A 10,383-nucleotide genomic window follows, 5' to 3' on the forward strand; every position below is an offset into this window, starting at 1 on the left:
CTTGGCAACGTCTCGTTAGCCGCTACCTCCAGGCAAACCTTGGCACCCTGGTAACCGATGACCCTTTCCTTGTGCGCAGTTCATCGGACGTTATTAAGCATTTAGAGGCTTTGCCCGCCCACAAGTACACCGCGTTCTCCATTGACATAGAGGAACTGTACTACTCGGTTCCTCACTAAGGACTCCTAAGAGCGGTCAGGGATAAAACTCTATCTACAGGAGAAGTTCCCTTCCAAAATGCCGCTGGAATAAGCACTGATAATTTCATTACGCTATTAGAATTCTACTTGAAATCCACCGCAATTTCCTACGAGGGAAAGTTCTACGTCCAGAAGAAAGGAATCTGCATCGGCTCTTCTGTTGCACCTGTCCTTTGCGACATCTTCCTTTCAGTGGTAGGAGCGGACATCAGCAGACATGTCTGTGACCCTCATGTAGTTTCCTACACAGCTATGTCGACGATATCTTGGTCATTATGAAGGACAATCCGGAACAGGATTTAGACGCTGCCGTCACGAGGATTGTGTCCGTTTTCTCAAGCCACGGCCAGGGTCTCACGTTTACCAAGGAGGTCCCTACGGACGGCCAACTCCAGTTTTTAGATATCAAGTTATTGTTTCCGGAAAAACGTCTCTGTTGGATGTGCAACCCGCGTTCTAAGAAAGGCTTGCTACCATTTGACAGCGCTCATTCAAAGCTTGTGAAACGCGCGATTGTTTTTAACTCCCTGCAATCTGCCTTAAACAAATCCTGCCCCCACATGTTGTCAACAAGCTTTCGAACTCAAGTTGAAACGCAAAAACAGGCAGGTTATCCGCTTTGTCTAATTTCGCCGGTTTGCGAAATGCTTTTGCAGAAACTTAAGCAACTCACTCGCATCAGGGAGCCGGTTTCGCATTCATCAGTAACAGTAATACCGTATATTCACAAGGTGTCGCATAATATTAAGAAAATAGCGAGCAGACACAATGTTCAGGTTGTATTCACCGCGCCTTGTAAGCTTTCAAGACATTGTGCCATGACCAACAGAGAAAAGCGGCCGGCTTGCACCATAAAACACCAAAAAACGTTCACGCAATGCAGGACACAAGTGGTTTATGAGATACCGCTTAGCTGTGGCCTCGTTTACATCGGGCAAACAGGTCGTTGTTTTAATGAGCGTGCAAGTGAACATTCCCGAAACTTGCGCAACAACGAAAGGAGCTTCCTCGTTGACCACTGCAATAGCTGTTCTAAGTGCCGTCCCGAATAATAATAATAATAATTGGTTTTTTGGGGAAAGGAAATGGCGCAGTATCTGTCTCATATATCGTTGGACACCTGAACCGCGCCGTAAGGGAAGGGATAAAGGAGGGAGTGAAAGAAGAAAGGAAGAAGAGGTGCCGTAGTGGAGGGATCCGGAATAATTTCGACCACCTGGGGATCTTTAACGTGCACTGACATCGCACAGCACACGGGCGCCTTAGCGTTTTTCCTCCATAAAAACGCAGCCGCCGCGGTCGGGTTCGAACCCGGGAACTCCGGATCAGTAGTCGAGCGCCCTAACCACTGAGCCACCGCGGCGGGGTCCCGAATTCGACAAAACTAGATTTTTGAAGAGTGGAAAAGATAAACTGAGAGAGAGATTGTTGAGGCATATTTCATCAAAAAAGCTGGAAACAAATGCGTTAGCAGGCCTTCCATTATTCTTAGCAGTGCCGAGACGTCTTTTATAGAAGGCTTTTTGTAGTTCGCAGATTTCCCTTGGTTTCGTGCTCTCGTTTCGTCCTTTCTTTCGGTGTTTTACAATTTTTAGTTTTTAGACGCTAAGACGACTGTTTTTTACAGGAATGATATTCAGTTTTTATCACTTGACGCTAGGCGCTGTATCTTCAGACTTCATCCCTCATTATTGTCATCTTTTTTCACGTGGTTTTATCTCATTGTCGTTCAATTCGTGCTCTTTTTCGCCTTCTTCACGCGTTTAATAATTTGATAGTGTGGACTTGTCATGCCCCTTGGATGATGTTGTTATTATTTCTGCTGGCCAGAAAAGAAGTTGGCTTCCCAAGCTCTGTGTATATTAGATTCTGTAGTGATCAGCGTTACTTTGTTGCCAGTGTTCGCATGAATTGCCGTTTGATATGTACAACGTTTACGCATTTGTTGATATGGCTTGGTTGTGGTATAAAAGGCAGGCTAGGTGCAATAAACCCCAGTTGTAAGTTGGCGTCAGTCCTGTCTTTTGTGTGCCTTTTGTGTCCCCGTTTCTTGCGCCATTACCAGTTTTTCTTTCAACATGAACCAACTCGCCCAAACTAGAGTTTTACTTGACCATTCTCTGGCTTGCGACCGGCGAAAGCTGGGCACCAAACGACCAACCCCCTTGTCACTTGGTAGCTGGTCTCCGACTGAGCTTGCCAAGCTGAGTCGAGGGCATCTGCTTCGTGACCGAGACCGCTACCCCCACACGCTCTAAGGGTGTCTGGGAGCACACGCAAAAGTGCGCGAAGTGGGGGCAATTACACACTCAAATGATGTGGTACCTACTGTCGTGTTTGCACAATAAACACAAAAGGCCTGGTGGAGTGTAAACTTTAAAAACAAAGCATGAAATGGAAAACCACCTATGAGAGCCACGTGGCGAAACGTGCACAGTGTCAAATCAACACAATTTTATTTTTCCTATTTAAAAACCGGGGCTCCTCAGCATTTACTAAACATTTTCCGTTCGTTCAAGCCGGCCAAGCAGGTGACTGTGCTGGTCTTTTCGGCTTTGCATGCTGTACTTCAGCACGTCACTTGGGTGGCAATTCCAAGGCCGTCTATTTGACTAAAGGTTCTCACTGTGCTGTGCCCTTTGTAATCATGTAACCTCAACTTCTTTCAGCTTAGTTTTTGTGCAGTCTTGTTTCGCTTGTTTTTACGTTGCATAAGAGCCCAAAAATGTATATGTGAATTGCTGTTATTGAGCAGTTGATTGTATACATATTCTTGCTATTTTTCATGTTTATCTCCTTTATATTTTGATATTAATGAACTTAGTGGACATATGTGTGTTATGCGCTCCCTTCATTTCCTGTTCTGGTTGGGTTATGCTTCTAATGCGTTTAAAGTATTTCTTTGACGTGTACGAATATTTCTGCCAGTGTGTGTGAAGTCATGCCTAGTAATGGTTGTCTGGGCCATGTCAAGCTCAAATAGCCGACCAGAATCTTCTGGAAAATAAAGTTGAATTAAAACTCAGAATGTAAAAATAGTGCTGAAGGCATTACGTTGTTTTAAGTAGTGTACTTATACTACGTGTCTGCACATCATTGCCAATTACAAGGACTAACTGAGCCTTCCTTCAAGATTTACCCTGAGTGATGGCTTCCACACATCGCTGCTGCTCTTGACAGCTACGTGAAAATGAAGCATGACAACCCATTCATTTTTGATGTTCATTGCTCAAGCACCCGAGGTGTTCTTTTTCTCGAGAAGTCTCTCAAGCCTGTCCAGGCGGGCAAGCACATGATCATGTTGTTCTGCCTGGCGTTGCACTTCAAGGCGGTGCCGTTCTTCCTCGAGAGCTAGTTTCCTTTCTTCGAGGGCCAGCCGCTGTCTTCCTAGTGCCAGTTCTTCCTGCCTCAGCCGAAATTCATAATCCTCACGGCGAGCCAGGAGCTGCAAGCCCATTGCCTGAAGACTTCGCACTCCTATTGGGACGGCAAAAGGAAAATTTGAGCAATGTCGCCTGAAAGAACACTACCATGAGGACAGCCAGTTACATTATATATTGCTGCAACGCAGCATAAAGTAATCAAAAACCTATTAACCTGTAATGCACCTGCCTTCTCCAAATGAAGAATAAATGTACAGCAAGCAACTGTTAACACATTAAAAAAGCTGCGGACACGCATAGTGGCCTTTCACCGTCACGTTGGATAACTCGCCCAGCACCGAGTGTTCTCAGGCAAGTTTGTCGCTATTTCATCCCCCCCTCCTAAAAAGGCGTTATGACTTATTGCCACCTAATTACCAGTAAGCAGATTAAAAGAGTCCAAGAGCACAAGTATGTGGCCAGAAGTTCACTTTCCATCTACAGTGGAATACATCCTTAACTAATGCATGCACCCACGCATGCTGTGAAAGACAGCTAGAATCTCCGCAGTGCAGCTCCAGATGCAGTAATCCTCAATCAATTTACCCTGGTAATGCCAATCAAAGGGCATGCAAAACTCAGGCGAGATCCTTGCAAAATACCTAGGAAAAAATCATTGAATACTTTTAGATACCCACATCCTACTGTATTTCCCATATATAATTCCGCACATATTCTGTAGTGAATTATGCAAACTGGCAAAGTACAAAACTAACCTATAACAAAGGTTGAAAGGGTCATGCTTCCTTTTCTGATGAAACGTGGTACCTTCAAAATTAATATGCCACAGTACCTTCTTATCCATCGCGATGTCCACCGGGACATTGCCTTTGATTGTGTAGCGCCCATTCTAAGTATACAGCCCAAGGAGTTTGCTTCTAAGCTGTTCTAGCAGTGTAAGGATTTGGAGGGTTGGAGACGCGAAACCATTCCTCTTTTCGAGAGATTTCTGTCGCTGAGGATGCATAACTAAGCCTGCTGCAGGCCTCACAAGCAGACCCCTTCAACTGTATACTTTTGACTGAGCGGAGGGGCCGAGTACAGTCTTTGTCAAGGTGATGTGTGCATGCTCAAATCATTCTGAAAAGCCTAAATCATTCTTAATTAAACATATAGTAAACGCAAACATTACTGGAAATAATGCTTCAACTTATGTGCCTTGTATTTTTGCTCTGTTTTTAGTGTGCTAGAACTATGGCTTCTACTCAGCTCAAAAGCAGTTTTTTGCTTTTCTGTATGTTACCTGGTCTGGCCCATGGCAGACTGGTGAAGAACAATGAGAAGACGCCAACAGATTGCAGAAGACAAGAGTGGACCTCGGAACCAACTGTCTGAGGCGGAACGGCAGGCTTGACAGAATGAACAGCAACTGCAATGTCAGTGTTTCTGCATTTTTCATACAGAAGACGTAACTGCACTTAGAGCAAAACTTCGTGCTCCATTTACTTATGTCCGCACCTGTACATGTTGAATTGTTTTCCTTGTTGAAACTCTAAGAAATAAAATTAAAAATAGATGTGACCAGGTGTGCATTACAGCTTTGCTTGATTAAATCTGTGGCAGCTGTTTGATGTGCATTCTTGGATTTTTCTGATTGCATTATGTCTACATGGAAGAGTACTTATACAGGGAAGAACCACTTTCAAATGTTTCAGGTGCAAGAATCAGGTGTGACATGTGCCACACTGTCTAGGTGCACGTTCCAAATATACAACATACAGCTTTCCTGTAGTCAAAAGTGCTCCCTGCAAGGGATAATATATGCAGGTTTGCTTGACACTAATGTCTGAACATAATGGTGACAAGCTGGTTTAGGGCACCTCTCAGAGCTTTCTCTTGCCTGTTGCGACATTCATCCTGCACTGCCGCTTTCGTTTCTGCTGTTGCTCGTCTACCTGTGCACTAGGCACAATGCCGCTTCCAATGTGGACTGCGGCACTATTTTCTGCAGTGGCATCCTGCTCGCTTTGCAGTGACTGCGGGCTGTGTGGGGAATATGGCTGCCGGCACTAGGGCTCGCACAAAGTCATCAGCAGCTGTCTAGCTGCTGACTCATTGTCTGCTAGAAAAAGGCAATGCAGAAAGTAATAACGTGTGAGTCAATAAAATATTATCTGTATACACCATAAAGCAGCCCATTTAACCCAAATCGAAATTCGCATTTTATATGCCCTTACTAATCATTGCAGTCATGCAAACACCCACCGATGACAAACATCTCAACAAGGAGAACGAAGTGCAAACCAGGATTAGCGCAGAAATACTCGTGAACAAGACCACAACAATTACTGCTCATTTGGCTGTCCTCATCCTGGCTGGCCTGCACAATAGATGTTTCCGCCAAAGCAGCGTCTCTTTTTCGCTGGGCCGTACGCATTTCTGCAGCGGCCGATGTCTGTGCTGGCGGCGTTTGCCGCTTCTCTGGCGCCGATCTGTTCCCCTTTCGAGGAACAGTTCTGAGTATATGCGCAAACTCCCGCGCTAGGTCGGAAGCCTCCTGCAGAAACTGTTCTAGCTCGTTGTAATCCTCTTCTGTGCTGGATCTGAGAAGGAAATACGAGAATCTCAGGCTTGGTTATGTAAGTGATTACGAATGCCAATTAGTGGTACTAAAAGCAGCAAGAGGAAAGATCACGAGCCTGTCGACTACAAACAACAGGGCCGCTATCAATGCTTCATGCGATTAAAAGGGAATAAAAAGCAAAAACAGATTCAAGGAAGGACAGAAATACGAGCGCCGCAGCCACCTCGTGAACCGAAGTGACGGGGACGGCCGCGGAAACGCTGGACAACTAGCATAGTACAGGATCCCCACACACAACACGACTATAAGCGCAAACACATCAAGATAAAAAGCACACAGTCACTTACTTTCGCAGATTAGCACGGTCCCGTTGCCGGAAATAACCAATCAACAGGTCCACCCTGTCAAGCATGGCACGAAGAGTCAGCTTGCGCTGGATGGCAGCCGCAACATTTTTCAAAACATGGCGCCACCTGAGCGGGTCTTGAAATGGATTCACCGACACCACCTCGCGCAAGAGACACAGATCCTCGCTGATACGAAATCTCCTTCGAGGCGTTCGAATCGAAACGGCATCTGTGCATTCTGCGGAGGTAGCGGAGGTGGCAGAAGAAGCGCTGGCGGCAGCCATGTTGAATGTGTTCGTTTGGTTCGGCTAGCGCGAGCCCACAAGGCTTTGCGCGAGGCCCGCTCACCACGCCGCTCCGGGCTCGCGCGGGAGCGGGGCCGAGTAACCGTTCCGCTCGCGCGCTCCCGCCTGAGCGTTTTGCGCATGCGCAGTAGCGCTTCCGCTAGCTCGCTGAGCGGAGCGGGCCGTGGTTAGGTGCATGCGCTTCGAAGAGGCTCCGCAAACCGCGCTGCCCCCTTTCGGTTCCAAACCCCATTTGGAGCACCTCAGCCTGCAAAAGTGGGTCATGTACTGTGCTCACACCAGGATTCAAGTTAAGATCGTTGCATGCTAACCACCGTATCTAAACAGAGGATGCAAGTCAAATGTCGGCGGAGCCATTAAGATCCGGAAAGGATCAATTCTTACTCAAAACAATAATTGGATGGAGTTATAATTAGTGACCTTTAAACGTTCATACCAGGACACGCATCGGTGGTGCGGGGTTGAGAACTTCAGGGGGTTGTGGGACTTTGTAGCACTGAGAACTGCTCAACAGCTATCACAATCACCGTAACTCGAGTAACAGAATCCCCTTTTGAGAAGCTCACGAGGGTTATACCCCTGTCACACGGGACTTCTTCTCGGCCTTTGCCGTAAAGTTGTCTTTTTGCACTAAAGGAGGAAAACCGAAAAGCAGCAGCGACGCTGCTACGCGGAAAATCCAAAGGAGCTAGAACGCGGCCTCCGTGAATGCCAAAAGTCACCGCTGTGTGTGAAGCGGCGCTAGTAACATTATGAAATTAAAGCAGACGGTAGCACTTCAGCTAAGAGTGCATTCGTTTATGTTGGAAAAAGTAGCTATCACGATAATAAGCGAGCGTTCTGACGGTGAGAAACGGATATTTTGAAACAGTTTCTTTTTTTTTTTCATCGTTCTCGGTCCGACCACGGTAGGCGCACTTTTCCGTTCGGCTCCTCGTTGTGTTCGAGAAGCGTGCTTTGTTGCTTGTGTCTTTGTGCACACAAGCAAGCTCAAAACACGCACTCAACAAAGAGCGAACGAAGAAAAAACAGCAAAGCGAGATGCGCAAGCGCGTGTGTGTCGTTGCGGCTGCTGAAAAGCGTTCAAGTCCTTTCTTAGCAGTGTGGATGTCTTTAGTCCTAGCCTCCTCTACGGTTAAGTGCACTGTAACGCAAAATTAACCATTAAATAAGATAAATTAGATATTTTTTTACGGTTTCAAAATTAAAATTGCGTCATTTTTTTATTCTTTGAGCTCGCTAGCTGGCGCTGCCGTCTGGGTTGCTCCTTTAAGCAACTTTAAGGCCGCTGACGGCCGCCTTTATTGCTACGGACCTTTATCGCAAAGGTCTCGACGCTTTGCCGTGTAGATGCGCGTCACGCGCCTTTCGGGCAAAGGACCTTAATTTCTAAGGCCTTACAAGTGCCCGTGTGACAGGGGTATTACTATAGTCGATTGGTGGCGGTGCAGCAGGATAGTTTTTAAGCGAAAAGCTTCACTACGCTAGGTAAAGCAGTCGTCGCGTAGGCCGGAGAATTACCTTGAACGGCTCATGACCATATGTGGTACAGTTGTGGTGTCGAGCCCTTGGCCTTAAAGGGGCTGTGAAGGGGCTGTAATAAAGTTGCGGCATGCCTGGGATATTGAAGCACGCCGCTGCACGAATAGTGTCCAGCAAGGATTTCTTAAATGCGCTTTGTAGAAGCTGCGTTATCTGTAGTTAAAATTTGAATTTCAGCGGCTTCGCGCCTTTCCCTCTCCTCTCGTCACTTTTTGCACGCTGGAAGGTCGGCGCTCCTTCGCCGACCCCCCTCTGGGAGCAGAGCTTCCCGACCCGCCGGAGCTAATCGGCTTATTGGCAGCGGCCACGGCAGCTGCCTGACGTCTGAAAGAATCTAACCAATGGCCACCTCTCACCTTGTCTACGCAGATGCGGGAGACGACCACGTCATGGCCACGTGGTCGTGTGGCTATATATAGAACGGTTGCCACGAGCGTGTAGCGAAGCTGCCGTGGACGAGCCTCAGACGCTTAGCAAGCGTCCTTGCTTTTCGCTGAATGCCTGGGTTAGCCAAGTTAAGCCGCTGCCAATTTTTCGTCATTGGAATCGCGAGCAGAATCAGAATCAATTTATTGCGACATCACACGGTATATATGCAATTTTTCGGGTGCAGGCAAAAGGGCTTCAGGAGGCAGGTGAAGACCTACACCCTACTGAGAAACACTTGGCAGAAACAGCAGCGATGATGACATTGTTAGGAAAGAACACATAGAGGAGAAGAGAAAATGGGTATAAATAAATAGATAACTTATACAATCTGCTTTCATAATAAGGAGGCGTATCAATAAAAGTGTGTCGGTGTATATATCACGCGGACGAAATTAACTTGCATAAATAATTTATTTCGACGTGATGTGTAAGACAACGTGTGTGAGCAAACAAAAATTATGGCTGCGTACCCAGATAGTACGCGAAAAATACTGACTGCCATAGTTAATAAAGCTCACTTGCTAAGCCTCAGAACCTATAGTGCGTATTGCTGTAGAAGAAACAGAACTGATAATAGCTTGGGCGATAATATTAAATAAGAAGAAATAATGCAAACACAGTAGAAGGCCTTAAGCTCAGCATAGTGTAAGGAAAGCAACACCGCTTGCCCGAATCGGTCTGCTCCACATTACTGCGAAACTATCCGCAAGTTCATCCCCCGCAAGGGCACCTTGTGTAACGAGGTGTTGGTGCTTGGCGCCACCACGGACCCTTAGCCCCCATACCGAAGCTGTCATCCGTACCGTGGCGATAGGTTGAAAGGTGGAGGGAAGAAACCTTGAACGGTGGCGGTCGAGGAAGTGGTCAATCCTCGGCCGATGGGCTCCTCGTCTGTCTACCAGGGGTGGAGTCCCGGGACCTTCCTCTGTGTATAAGGGTGAATCAGAGGCGACAAAGTATTTGGAACCCTTAGCCAGTACATGCCGTATGGAAAAATTTTCAAAAAAATCTGATCGGCTCCCAAAAAGGAGTCGCACCGATGCGAAACAATTGATGCCACAGAAACCAGAAACGTTTCCGAAGTTTTTCATGGTTCACTCAAACACTGATGAACCGGTAGCCAACCTGTCTGCATTTGTCATCGCCAACACCCTAAAAAGCTGTGTAGGCAAAAACTACAAAGCAAAAAAGCAGCGAACCGGAGATCTCCTTGTAGAAATAAACACAAAAGAACAGAGCGCGAAACTGATGTCTTTACAGAATCTTGGAGAAATGAGCGTACAGGTAACCCCGCACCGCACCCTGAACCACTCAAAGGGCGTCATATCTGAATATGAACTCCTACAGAGTACGGATGCGGAAATGGAAGAAGAACTAGCTGAACAAGGAGTAATAGCAGCCCGACGAATAACCATCCGGAGAAATAATGCTGAAATCAAGACAAAACACATCGTCCTAACTTTCAATAGTACAACTCTCCCTGATTCCATCCACGCCGCATACCTCCATTGTAAAGTCCGCCCATACATACCAAATCCGAGACGATGTTTCAAGTGCCAGCGCTTTGGACACAGCATGTTGGCTTGCCGGGGCAAACCCACGTGTGTCACATGC

General features: G+C 46.8%; 1 long non-coding RNA gene across 1 annotated transcript in view; it reads left to right on the plus strand.

Annotated features, from left to right (window-relative positions):
• Positions 1–5,073, plus strand: part of LOC144111374 (uncharacterized) — a 323,266-nt gene extending 318,193 nt beyond the window's left edge. The window contains exon 4 of the long non-coding RNA XR_013310035.1: positions 4,885–5,073. This is a non-coding gene — a long non-coding RNA (uncharacterized LOC144111374). The remainder of the gene's footprint in view (positions 1–4,884) is intronic.
• Positions 5,074–10,383: the final 5,310 nt, after the last annotated feature.

The sequence above is a fragment of the Amblyomma americanum genome, chromosome 11 (genome assembly GCF_052857255.1).
Source record: "Amblyomma americanum isolate KBUSLIRL-KWMA chromosome 11, ASM5285725v1, whole genome shotgun sequence".
Taxonomy (NCBI): Eukaryota; Metazoa; Arthropoda; class Arachnida; order Ixodida; family Ixodidae; genus Amblyomma; species Amblyomma americanum.